The 13,571-nt window shown below is 48.7% G+C and overlaps 1 long non-coding RNA gene across 1 annotated transcript; it reads right to left on the bottom strand.

The window, feature by feature from the left end:
* Positions 1 to 1,766: 1,766 nt before the first annotated feature.
* LOC125641407 (uncharacterized) lies at positions 1,767 to 7,697 on the bottom strand. The gene is made up of 3 exons (XR_007358042.2): positions 6,442 to 7,697; positions 5,588 to 5,786; positions 1,767 to 2,253 (listed from the first exon to the last, which is right to left on the bottom strand). It is a non-coding gene; the product is annotated as an uncharacterized LOC125641407 (long non-coding RNA).
* Between the last annotated feature and the right edge of the window lie 5,874 nt (positions 7,698 to 13,571).

The raw sequence follows: 13,571 nt of genomic DNA, 5'->3' as shown, positions 1-13,571 counted from the left end.
AGTAGGTGCAGGATGACTGTGGAACGTGCATTTGTCAGATTAAAGGTGCACTGGCAATGCCTTTATGGCAGGCTAGACCTCAATGAGGATAATATTCCCATGGTCATAGCCGCGTGTTGCACGTGGCACAATATTTGTGAAGGGAAGGGTGAAAAGTTTCCTCAGGGGTGGACTGCTGAGGAAGAACACTTGGCAGCTGATTTTGAGCAGCCAGACACCAGGGCTATTAGAGAGGCACAATGGGAGGCTATTTGAATCAGGGAGTCTTTGAGGCAAAGTGCTAATAAGTGATGGTCACATAAACACCACCCTATACCGGAAACCTACTGACCGCTACACTTACCTACATGCCTCCAGCTTTCATCCAGACCACACCACACGATCCATTGTCTCCAACCGAGCTCTAAGACACAACCACATTTGCTCCAATCCCTCAGACAGAGACAAACACCTACAAGATCTCTATCAAGCATTCTTACAACTACAATATCCACCTGCTGAAGTGAAGAAACAGATTGACAGAGCCAGAAGAGTACCCAGAAGTCACCTACTACAGGACGGGCCCAAAAACGAAAGTGACAGAACGCCGTCACCTTCAGCCCCCAACTAAAACATTTCCAGTGCATCATCAAGGATCTACAACCTATCCTGAAAGACGATCCCTCACTCTCACAGATCTTGGGAGACAGGCCAGTCCTCGCTTACAGACAGTCCCCCAACCTGAAGCAAATACTCACCAGCAACCACACACCACACAACGAAAACACTAACCCAGGAACCTATCCTTGCAACAAAGCCCGTTCCCAACTCTGTCCACATATCTATTCAAGGGAACCATAATAGGACCTAATCACATCAGTCACACCATCAGGTGCTCGTTCACCTGTACATCTACCAATGTGCTATATGACATCATGTGCCAGCAATGCACATCTGCCGTGTACATTGGTCAAACCGGACAGTCTCTACGCAAAAGAATAAATGGACACAAATCAGATGTCAAGAATTATAACATTCAAAAACCAGTCGGAGACCACTTCAACCTCCCTGGACACTCAATTACAGACCTAAAAGTCACCATTATTCAACAAAAAAACATCAAAAACATACTCCAACAAAAAACTGCAGAACTGGAATTAATTTGCAAACTGGATACCATTAAATTAGGCTTGAATAAAGACTGGGAGTGGATGAATCATTACACAAAGTAAGAACTATTTCCCCATGCTAATTTTCCCCCTACTGTTACTCTCAACTTCTTGTCAACTGTTTGAAATGGACCATCCTCATTATCACTACAAAAGTTGTTTTTTTCTCCTGCTGATAATAGCCCACCTTAATCGATTAGTCTCGTTAGAGTTGGTATGGCAACCCCCATGTATATATATTCTCTCTGTATGTTCTCTGTATATATATATATCTTCCTATTGTATTTTCCACTGCATGCATCTGATGAAGTGGGCTTTAGCCCATGAAAGCTTATGCTCAAATATATTTGTTAGTCTCTAAGGTGCCACAAGTACTCCTCATTCTTTTTACTTTGAAGATGAGAACCAGTAATGTATATTGCTATGCTCTGGACTACAATGCTTAATGAAATCAAGTTTTGTAAGGAAGCACTTGTGATTTTTGTGGCCTCGGATTCAATGTAAGCAAATGACTTAACTGCTTGTTTATTAGTTGCTGCCATCGGCTATCACAATTTGCGGGAGACAAATAAAGACTTTGTATCATTCTAAACATTTTGCTTTTATTGCACAAAACCACTGCAGCACCAAACACACACACAGAAATTCTTGTGGGGAGAGGAGGTATCAGGGGAGGGCCAACTTTCAGAACCATGCGTAAGTCCAGCTATCATTTGTGGAGGTGGAGTGAATGGGATAGCGAGAAGCCCCAGACAGTGGAAAGGAACTTGTGAGTGGAGTTTGGGAAGGACATGGGAAAGAGTTCTGAATGTGCTGAAGGGGAGAGCAGGCATGCATCTGCTCAGTCTGGAGTGTTATGGGGCACTGTAGCATCTCAGTTTGCTTCTCCATAACTTTAATCATCCTCTCTGTTGGGTCCCTAGCGTAGGCTTCATTTTCTCATCTGTCCTGCCTTTCGATTTCCCTCCAGGGTCCATGTTCCCTGTTTTTGGAATCCGAGCATTGCATCACCTCCTGGAACATGTCATCCTTGCTCCATCTTGGGCACTTTCTTATCCAGTGGAGGTGCTCGGCTGGTGTGTAGGAGTACCTTTCAAGGTTACATCTGCAGAAGCACAAGGAACAATATACAGAAGCATGATTCTTAAGCACACACACAGCATTGAAACAGTACAGTAAAATACACCTCTAGAAATATACTGTCACAGAGTCCCCGGGCGATGCTCTGGAACTGCTCCCTATGAAGCCAGTCAGGACTCTGGGGGAGTCTCCTTTCTGTGAGCAGACTGTCTTCAGGACACACAGCTCACACAACTTCCACCTTCCTGGGTCTGACCTCAGAGCATTCAGCATCCTCTGCCCCTCTGTGCACTTCCCACAGCGAGTCCGCCCAGGCGGGGTCCTGGGGAAGCCAGAGGTCCTGCACCCCAACTTCGCAGTCAGACGTGACTCTCAGCCAGCCAGTAAAACAGAAGGTTTATGAGACGACAGGAACATGGTCTAAAACAGAGCTTGTAGGTACAGAGAACAGGACCCCTCAGCCGGGTTCATTTTGGGGGGCAGTGAGCCAGACAACCCCGTCTGCATTTCACCCCATGTCCCCAGCCAGTCCCAAACTGAAACTCTCTCCAGCCCCTCCTCCTCTGGGCTTTGTCCCTTTCCCAGGCCAGGAGATCACCTGATTCCTTTGTTCTCCAACCCTTTAGCTCTCACCTTGCAAGGGGGAAGGGCCCAGGCCATCAGTTGCCAGGAAACAGGATGTTGGCCATTCTCTGTGTCCAGACCCCTGCACACACCTGCCCTCTAGGGCTCTGCAACGATCATACATATCCTTTATCCCACCACCTAGATACTAAAGAACTGCATAGGAGAAACTGAGGCACCTCCACAATATTCAGAGGAAACATTAAGAACAGTCCCGCTTCGTCACATCTCTCCCCCCTTCGAGACCGAACTGAGTGGGCTCACTTTAGCCGGTGACCTGGAGAAGTTTGAACCCACCAACGTTCCCATGGATGCCCCAGCATCTCTCCCATTCCTTGGTGGGAGTTACACCAGGCCATTCCAGTTTTACGCCCTTCCAGTTTCATGCCCTCCCTTAGGTTGGGGGTGGTCGATAGCACTTGCATGCCACATGTGGGAAGGTTTATGCGGCCCGTGTCCTTTTGCCACCCCAAAACCCCCAGGGGTCAAACTGGGATCGGGTCTTCTCCCAGAGCTCCAGTCTGGAGGGCTACAATTCGGGCTCTCTTGGTTAAGAGCCCCCATCTTGACCTGGGCCACATACTGTTCACTTACAGAACTAGCATGGAGACATTCCTTTCTCAACAACCTTGTCTCCCCAACAAGCTGGCCAAACAGAGCCACTTGGTTATAGGACTGTTTAACTTTCTTAACAGCTTTCACGCCATCTGAGACCTTCTCAAGGCTATCCACACTGGATCTTTCAACAGGAAAGTCAGTGGCTTCATTCACAACAGAAAACTTCTGGCTGTTAGGAACTGAAACTTTCTTGATTAAATCACTTTCACACCCTTCTGTTGCAGTAAACTGCTTGCAAAGACTACCATGAGGATTCCTTTCCCCAGGGGCTTTTCTATGCAACAATTCACCCTTCACAGAAATTCTGCCCTTACCCTCTTTACCTAGGGCTTGCTGTAGAGGAACACTTTCCTGAGCAACAACAGACTCTTTCTGGGTCTCACTTACATCCAGAATCACCTCTGGCCCATCAGGTGGATTCCTACACAATCCCCTTTCAGGCAAACTTACAGACTTCCTAGATAAAAGGTTAGAAGCATTCTCCTTCCCTTTGCCACACAAAGTTCAGGAATCTTTTCCTTCTTCCTACAGGTTTCCACACCCTCAATGGGTAACACAATCAAATCACCTTTATGCTCTCCTTGTGCCCTGGCTAGGATCTCACCCTGATCAGACAGAGTTGCTACACCCTTTCCCAGCCACACACTAGCAACAGGCAAAATACAAGCACCAGAATTGTCTGGTCTCTGGAATTTTACATAGACACTAACTGGATGCGACCTAGTTACAGGGCCATTCTCCCTAGCAAACACAGACTTAGGACCATTCCCTTCCTGGGCTTTAGCTGAATCCAGAACCAACTCTGAGACAACTGCACTATTCTCAACCATCACAGGCTGAAAGACCCCTTCTGTCTGCTCCACAGACAAAGAAGAGTCGGACACATTTTCTTCTTTACCAGACACACAGCTTGGGATCTCCTTCCCCTTGTCCCAGCACACAAGGCTGTTCACAGACAACTGCTTGGAGACCAGGGTAGCTCCCTCCATAGGCAAGTCAATACCCCTGATAGACACAGGCACATTCCCTTCACTGTCACAATTCTCCACCCAGGTAACAGGTAAGGTACAGGGACACTCATCTTCCACTATCCTCGCCTTCCCACACTGCTGACTAGACAAAGCCATCAGCTCACAAGGCTGCCTAGGCTCATCCAAACTTTCCTTACCAAGCACCTTGCCACTCCCAACAGATAACCTGCCCTGCCTGTGTCTCCCCGCACTCAGCTGGGGTCTCAGCTCCCACTGTGCTCAGCGCTGCCCTTCCTGTCCCAGTGGGGGTAGGCAGCGAGCTTGCTGCTTTCCTCACTGCATCAGAGCTAGTGTGAGCCCCCTGAGCCCCCTCTCCAGTGTGCAAGGGGACAGGGAGCATCTCTCTGTCCCACCCAGCCCCAGGGGTCTGGTTACAGGCAGGCAGGTAGCCCAAGCCTAGCAGCTCCTCTCCGCTGCCAGCCAGGTCATCTGCATTTTCATTGACCATTTCCCTCTCAGCCGATTCCCTGGATTCAAATTCAAACCCTCGGCCGTTACAGGAGCAGGGCTTGGATCCTGTCCCAAAGAGACACAGTCACTCCCCAACAGGGTCTCCCAGCTGATATCCTGGAGAACCCCAATGACCAGCCAGCCCCACCCCTCCTGGGTCTGCACAGAGATCTGGGCCATAGGCAGGGTGAGGGGCTTCATCCCTGGGACCCTCACCCAGCTCACACAGCCCCTCAGCATCTGAGGCTGCACCACCAGGGGCATTACAACAGTTCTCTCTGTCCCGGGATCTCACCACTCCAGGAATGTCTCCCCATTGACCATCACCTTCCGCTCCCACCGGAGGTCCGAGGGGCTTGACCCCAGGAAACTCCACACAGATATATAGGTTGGGACCAGGAGTGGGAGCCTGTCCACCTCCCCCCCCCCAATCTGGCTGACGGAGTCTATGGCCTTGGGACCCAGCAAGGGAGCTAGACACCGGGGCTTTTCCGCAGGATCCCCCTGGTTCAAATCGCCAGCCTGCTCAAAGGCAGTGAGGTGGGCATCCACATCCCCTCCCTCCTTAATGAGGGGCAGCAATTTAGTATCGAGGTTCCCTGTGGAACTGGCACCCCGGGGTCTATCCCCACTCACCCCTGGGAGGTCCCCTATGCCTCTCCGCTCCACCATCGCCAGTTCATGCTGCTGCTGCTTCTCCTGCAGCTCTTTCTCTGGCTCTTGCTGTCTCTCACAGTCCTCTTGCTCTCTTGGACTCAGCTCCAATCCCTTCCGTCTCCGATCCCCGGATGGGGAACCTGATCGTGAAGACCCTCGTCTGGTCGGGGACAGGAGTCTGTATAGGGGAAATTGAGGTACCCCCACAATATTCAGAGGAAACATTAAGAACAGTCCCGCTTCGTCACATATACCAATCACTTTCTCACTGACCCTTGACAAGCACACATGCCGGTAAACACCCCAAGCATGGTGAGTTTACCCTGGGGTGGGGAGCATTGTACATGGGGAGATAATCAATATGAAAGAGTTGTGGTGCAGTTGACTAGGAACAATATTCTAAATTTTCCTACCCTTTTCCACAGGCAGGGGTCATTATGGCAGATATCTCATTCCTGAGGGTAAGACGGAAGAAAGAGTGCATCTACTACATACTTGCAGCTTCCACCCCAGTCCCTATGCTGCTTGCCTATGTACTGCTTTGGTCCCTGCGCAAGTGATTGCAGAATGGTTCAGGAAAATTTCCTTCAATGGGGGAAGGAACAAGTAGCTCTGCCAAGGAACCTCTGGCAGAGGATTGGCAAGTGCATCCAGGAAAGTTTCCTAGAGATCTCTCTGGAGGATTCCAGTGAAATCTCAGTGTGCATCAACACCTTATTCTGCCATAGTGTTTAGCTTCATGGGGAAATGTCCAGCACACAGAAACACAGCCAGCCTTGTATATGTCTATGGCCTCAACCCACCTCCGCACTTCACAAAGCAAAACCACTTACCTGTGGTCTCCTCTCCTGCTTCTTGCTTGCCGAATTGCAACTGCCAAGACTGGCTAGACACCCCTGGGGTGGAGAACAGCTCCTGACTGGACGAACCACTGGGCAATCCTGCATGGTCTCTACATCCTCCTCCACCTCTTCATCAATTACTTGGTCCTCAGAGCTAGGTCCACTTTCTGCCGGCTCCAGCCCCGCCGAAGTATCTATGGGGCTCTTGGCTGTGGAGGTGGGGTCGTAGCCGAGGATAGCATCCAACTCCTTATAAAAATGATAGGCCTTCCTTGCCTTCTGTTACACCTGCCTCATCTCCTTGATCTTTGCTATGCACTGCAGTGTGTCCCACTCATCGTCCTTTTTGCGCACACTTCGAGAAATCTGCACATAAGTATCGAAATTCCTATGGCTGGAGTGCTGGGACTGCACAGCCTCCTCTCCACAAATACTGAGCAGATCCGTCAGGTCCCCATTAGTCCAAGCGGGAGAGCGTTTGCTGCATGGAGCCACCATGGTCAGCTGGGAAGATGAGCAAACAGGAAGTGGAATTTCAAAAACTCCCGGGGCTTTAAAGGAAGAGGGACGGACAGTTGCTTATCTGGCTTCAGGGCAGCAGAGTTGGAATTGCTGACCACAGCAGTCATGATGGGCATTGTGGGACACCTTCTGGACGCCAATTACAGCGAAAAAAATCAAGCATATTGTCTACACTGGCACTTTGGTGACAAAACTTGTGCGTAAAAAGCCTTATGACTCTTGTTGAGGTGGTTTTATTTTGTCACCGAAACTGAGGAGTTTTGTCACCAAAGGTGGCATTGCAGTGTATACACGTCCACTGTTTTGTCGCCAAAAGCTGCCTTTTGGCAAAAAACCTTGGCAGTCTAGACAAGGCCTTAGATATATGCAAGGTCTCAGCTCTCCCGGCTCCTGCTCTGGTTTCTCTTACCTTAGAAAATAACATGGACACTCATTAATAAAAGCCTTCATCAGTCGATAGTTAAGATTGGGATTTAAACTCAAAAAGCCAGGAAATTCAGCAATCAACAGTGAATTCCTTTTTCTTTTTCTTTGGTGGCATCTCCATCACAGGAGGTTGCCAGTCATGGTGGCTCATTCTGTATGGTCCTCTGCTAATCTCTTTGTGGAGGAATGGTCCTTTTGATCCACCCAGGTTTCCACCTCATCCATTCAAGATCTTCTTTTTCTGTGATCCCTGTAATTGCCAATTTCACAAGTCTGGTTCAAACTGAGGGTGTGATGCTCTGTACTTCGGGGGGGGGGGGGACGGACGGAGACGGACACACACCCTACACCCTAATGTTCATATTTATAAAATGATTCTGTTGTATCCAATGCAAACTTTATCATGTTGGGTGTCTTTGGAAGGCTCATGATGCACTGACCATGGTTGTTATAGTAATTGTTACAGTAATGTTATAGTAAGGTTATAGGTTATAATTTCATGTATATGGTTATGAGGCTGAAAATGTATCCTCATGGCGTAAAGAAAGCCCATGCAAAAACTCTCCAAGAACAGAGAGGCAGACAAACCCAGCCCAGCCTCACAGGAACAATGGACACTGGCTTTGGCAGTAACAAAAGAATCTGTTAGACCTCTTCGGCCAGAAATGTAAAGAACGTGCTCGCAACAAAATGGAATGGTGTGGCGTCGACTTGCGTTCATGGTGGGATGGACGAGGACAAGCTGGAAAAAGGTGACAAAGGTGACAGAGATTGGTCTGTCTCCCGTGGAACTTTACAGCCTGACAGCACAGATACTGAAAACAGTACTGTACTCTGACAACTAAAAAAACAACAACAATGAGGAGTACTTGTGCCACCTTATAGTCTAACAAATTTATTTGGGCATAAGCTTTTGTGGGCTAAAACCCACTTCATCAGATGCATGGAGTGGAAAATACAGTAGGAAGATATATATAGCAGTACCTGAAAAGATGGGAGTTGCCTTACCAAATGCTGGGTCGAGACAATTCAATTAAAGTGGGCTATTATCAACAGGATGAAAAAATAATTTTTGTAGTGGTAATCAGGGTGGCTCATTTCAAACAGTTAACAAGAAGATGCACTGGAGAGGTTTTAATTGGGGGCTGAAAGTGACGGCTAGTGGCATTCTGTTACTTTCTTTGTTGGGCCTGTCCTGTAGTAGGTGACTTCTGGGAACTCTTCTGGCTCTGTCAATCTGTTTCTTCACTTCACCAGGTGGGTATTGTAGTTTTAAGAACGCTTGATAGAGATCCTGTAGGTGTTTGTCTCTGTCTGAGGGATTGGAGCAATTGTGGTTGTATCTTAGTGCTTGGCTGTAGATAATGGCTTGTGTGATGTGGTCTGGATGAAAGCTGGAGGCATGTAGGTAAGTGTAGCGGTCTGTAAGTTTTCAGTATAGGGTGGTGTTTATGTGACCATTGCTTATTTGCACTGTAGTGTCCAGGAAGTGGATCTCTTGTGTGGACTGGTCCAGGCTGAGGTTGATGGTGGGGTGGAGATTGTTGAAATCCTGGTGGAATTCCTCAAGGGCCTCTTTCCCACGGGTCCAAATGATGATGTCATCAATGTAGCGCAAGTAGAGTAGGGGTATTAGGGGACGAGAGCTGAGGAAGCGTTGTTCTAAGTCAGCCATAAAAATGTTGGCATACTGTGGGGCCATGTGGGTACCCATAGCAGTGCCGCTGACTTGAAGGTATACATTGTCCCCAAATGTGAAATAGTTGTGGGTGAGGACAAAGTCACAAAGTTCAGCCACCAGATTTGCCATGACATTATCAGGGATACTGTTCCTGACGGTGTGTAGTCCATCTTTGTGTGGAATGTTGGTGTAGAGTGCTTCTACATCCATAGTGGCTACGATGGTGTTTTCTGGAAGATCACTGATGGATTGTAGTTTCCTCAGGAAGTCAGTGGTGTTTCAAATAGCTGGGAGTGTTGGTAGCGTAGGGCCTGAGGAGAGAGTCTACATAGCCAGACAATCCTGCTGTCAGGGTGCCAAACCTGAGATGATGGGGCATCCAGGATTTCCAGGTTTATGGATCTTGGGTAGCAGATCGAATACCCCTGGTCGGGGTTCTAGGGGGGTGTCTGTGTAGATTTGTTCTTGTGTTTTTTCAGGGAGTTTCCTGAGCAGATGGTGTAGTTTCTTTTGGTAACCCTCAGTGGGATCAGAGGGTAATGGCCTGTAGAATGTGGTGTCAGAGAGTTGCCTAGCAGCCTCTCGTTCATATTCCGACCTATGCAGGATGACGACAGCACCTCCTTTGTCAGCCTTTTTGATTATGATGTCAGAGTTGTTTCTGAGGCTGTGGATGGCATTGTGTTCTGCATGGCTGAGGTTATGGGGCAAGTGATGCTGCTTTTCCACAATTTCAGCCCGTGCATGTTGGCGGAAGCACTTTATGTAGAAGTCCAGTCTGTTGTTAGGACCTTCAGGAGGAGTCCACACAGAATCTCACTTTAATTGAATTGTCTTGACTCCCCACTTGGTAAGGCAACTCCCACCTTTTCATGTACTGCTATATACATCTTTCTCCTGTATTTTCCACTCCATGCATCTGATGAAGTGGGTTTTAGCCCACAAAAGCTTATGCCCAAATAAATTTGTTAGTCTATAAGATGCCACAAGTATTCCTCGTTGTTTTTGCTGATACAGACTAATACGGCTACCATTCTGAAATCTGACAACTCAGTAGCTTTAGTTAGGATGGACCAGAACTCTGGTGGGCTTTCTGTGGGGCTAAAGAGGGGAGCCTGTGGGATGGACAGATTTGTAGAGTGCGGGATTGATGCTGGGGCTCCTGGGTTGTGTTACCAAACTCTGTTGCAGACTCAGTGCACAACCTCAGGCCTGATCTACACTTAAAAGTTAGGTCGCTATAGACGCATGGGTCAGAGGTATGAAAAAACACCCCCTGAGCACCACAGCTATGCTGATCTAACCCCCAGCATAGATGCCGCTATGTTGACAGAAGAATGCTTCCGTCGATGAAGCTAGTGTTGTTCAGGGAGGTGGTGTTCGCTCACCAATGGAAAACCCCCTTCCATCACTGTAGTCTGCATCTACACTAGGGGGTTAGGCTGGCATAGTTACGGAAAACACAGTGTGAACATACCCACAGACAAACCTCATTATCATTCATCACTGTATCCATCTGTGAAATGGATCTGATAGGAGTGGGGTTGTGAGCCTGGTCTACACATATTTTGTGCATGCTTTAAGTCAGCTGGCTTCTAAACTGATTAAATTAACTCAGTTTAAGAGTGTCCACACTATGGGCCTGCCTACACTGACAAAAAAGGTGAATTTTTCAGTCGAGTTAGCTGAACATCCTTGAACCCCCTCCAGCAGTTTAACACCTTTAAGATGCTTTGAGCTGGTTGTGTTGTAATCTATCTGGCAAATGTTTTGTGGACAGGACTGAGGGGGTTACACTGATTTAACTCAACATAGTTAAAAAAGTCCACAAACTGGGACTAGCGCATCCCTTAATTATGAGTGTTTAGATGTAGTTTTGAGATTCTGAGCTGAAAGGCAAAATGTGGTTCTTATATTTAAACTAAAAATGCAGAGGTAGGGCCTGTAGAAATGGCTGAGCTCAGCAGAATATTGGTCACTGCAAGTGACCTGGCTGTATGGATCTACAGAATAAAGAAGTCCATTAAGATACGTGTTTGGCTCCAGTGGCCTGTATTGTCCAGCATCCCTCTTCGAGGACTGGTACTGGGTATGTTACTAAATGTACCAGGTTCTTAGCAGCACACATAGCACTTTTCCATGGGGCTCTCATCCAGATGCTCTGGGGGTGTAATGTCAGGGCAAGCTGCTGTCATCCCAGATCTCAAGAAGAACATGGTCCCATCTGTCTATGGGCACTGTCCACACTCAAAAGCAGTGCCCCACCTGGCAGACATTAGCCATCAGTGTGGCACACCAGCGGCTCCAGCAGTGATTCTGGGAGCCTGACCAGTCCCTACAAGTGAGCAGTGTGACCTCAGTTTCTGGGTCTATGACACCTTGCGAATGCCGCCTCAGGCACTTCAGGGTGGCTTTTAAAAAATTAGCAGAAATCTAATTTTTTTTCTGAACAATTAGTGAGCAACTGAACATTCACCCTGGCTCCCATTTTGAGATAATGGCTTGAAAAGACGCTGACACCAAGAAACAGATAAGAGTTCCCAGGGAATTTTGAGAGTTAGGCTGTTTCTCTCCCAGTTCTCACTGTGTCCTCAAAAGGTTAAATGAACCCCACTGCTTCTGGGAGCTGTAGCAGGAAGTGTGGAATAAATACTCACAGAGCACTGTGATTGCAACAGTGTAGTATAGTGTTATGATGGATGTGGGTCAAAACTGCAACCATCTGTCTCCCAAAGCAGATTATGTAGTGACAGTACACTGCAAGGTTGATACCTACAACAGTGCTCTTTTACTGGTTCAGCTAGCAATGGTGCAGTTTTCCAGGGCAGACACAGCCTGATTTGCGCAAGGTTATGCAGGTTGTCTAAGGCAGAGCCAGGAATTGAAACATTTCCTGACTCCCAGTCCAGTGTCTTCACTGCAAGACCAAGTTTCCTCTTGCTCTGCTCAGTAACTTAACAAACTTAAGGGCCAATCCTGGACAAGGAATCCTTGAGTAGAACAGCCTTTTGTTGGTCAGCCAGGGCATACATCAGTCGAAATGTGCAGCTGGAAAATACAGGCCCCTGCTGCATATTCCTCTTCCTCCTGCAATGAAGATGAATTATTGGATGAAGTCCTCTGAGCTGTATGATATGGTGTCAAACTAAATGATCATAATTGTCCCTCCTGGCCTTAATAATCTGTGGAGCAAGGATAATGGTTTTCCAGCTGGTGTGTGGTCATTTTGACATACGGAACTTGGTGCAACTATGTCCCTGTCAGGCCACATTTACTGTCAGACTAGCTGTTCGCCAAGTATCAGTGACTGAGTGGGTGTGTGACACATTTCTGTGGATGTTTATGAACATAAGAACGGTCATACTGGGTAAGACCAATGATCCATCTAGCCCAGTATCCTGTCTTCCGACAGTGACTAATTCCAGGTGCTTCAGAGGGAATGAACAGAACAGGCAATCATCAAGTGATCCATCCTGTTATTATCCACTACCAGCTTTTGGCTAGAGACAGCCAGAGCATGGTACTGTATCCCTAATCATCTTGCCTAATAGTCATTGATGGACCTATCCTCTATGGCTCCATGCATGGGAAACCATAGCTCCATATAGGCAGCGAAGGAGCAATAAGAGCTCCGTTTTTCATGCAGAGGGCGCTGAGAAGCAATGATGGTAAATAATGACCAGTGAGAATGAGGTGGCTTTCCAAGGATGTGCTCTGTGCCCGTGACAGCACATTGCCTGAGCAGCGTGTTTTAACACGATTCTGTGTTCAGAGTATGTGTGTGTGTGTACGAGGAGAGCTACGTAGGCCCAGCTCCTCAAAAGTATTTAGATGCCTGGCTCTCACTGATTTCCATTGGGCCGCATGGTTTTGCTGCGCTCAGCTGGACACATATGCATGAGGAGAACCAGAGGGTGTTGGGGGGTCTGATCCAGCCTGGCCACCCCCTGCCACCCACTCTCAGTCCCGTGGCAGGGGGTGAGCAGGCTGGCTCCAGCAGGACGGGGCAGGATCGGACCCCACCTGCACCTAGGCAGGAAGTGTGGCACTGTCCCAGTGGGGCTGGGGCTGGTGTGCAAGGCTGCTGTGCCCTGGCTCTCTACTTCCATAGCTCCCGCCACGTGGGCAGGACCCGCCCTGGCCCGGTAGCCCGTCCCTGCCGCGCCAGCTGATGCTTCCCCACACGTGGGCCTTGCCCTTTAAGAACCACCACTTGGCCTGACGCGGCACTGCTGAGACATCGCGAGATCCAGGCCTCTCCCTCTGTGACCAGTTCTGCCCCCTCCCGGCCCGGAGAACTACAAACCCCGACATGCGCTGCACGGGGGGCGGAGGCTGGTCTGAGGTAGTCAGCCAATAGCGATGGGGAGAGCGCGGCCCGACGGGACCAGCCAATGGCGAAGAGCGACTGGAAAGGCGCCGATTGGCGGAGCCGGAGAGTCCCGCCCCCTTTTCTCCTCCCCGCCCTCTCCGGGGTCCCTCGGAAGTGATG

The sequence above is a fragment of the Caretta caretta genome, chromosome 8 (genome assembly GCF_965140235.1).
Source record: "Caretta caretta isolate rCarCar2 chromosome 8, rCarCar1.hap1, whole genome shotgun sequence".
Classification (NCBI taxonomy): Eukaryota; Metazoa; Chordata; order Testudines; family Cheloniidae; genus Caretta; species Caretta caretta.
The sequence above is the reverse complement of the archived record's forward strand: the minus strand, read 5'-3'. Positions and strand labels throughout refer to the sequence as shown.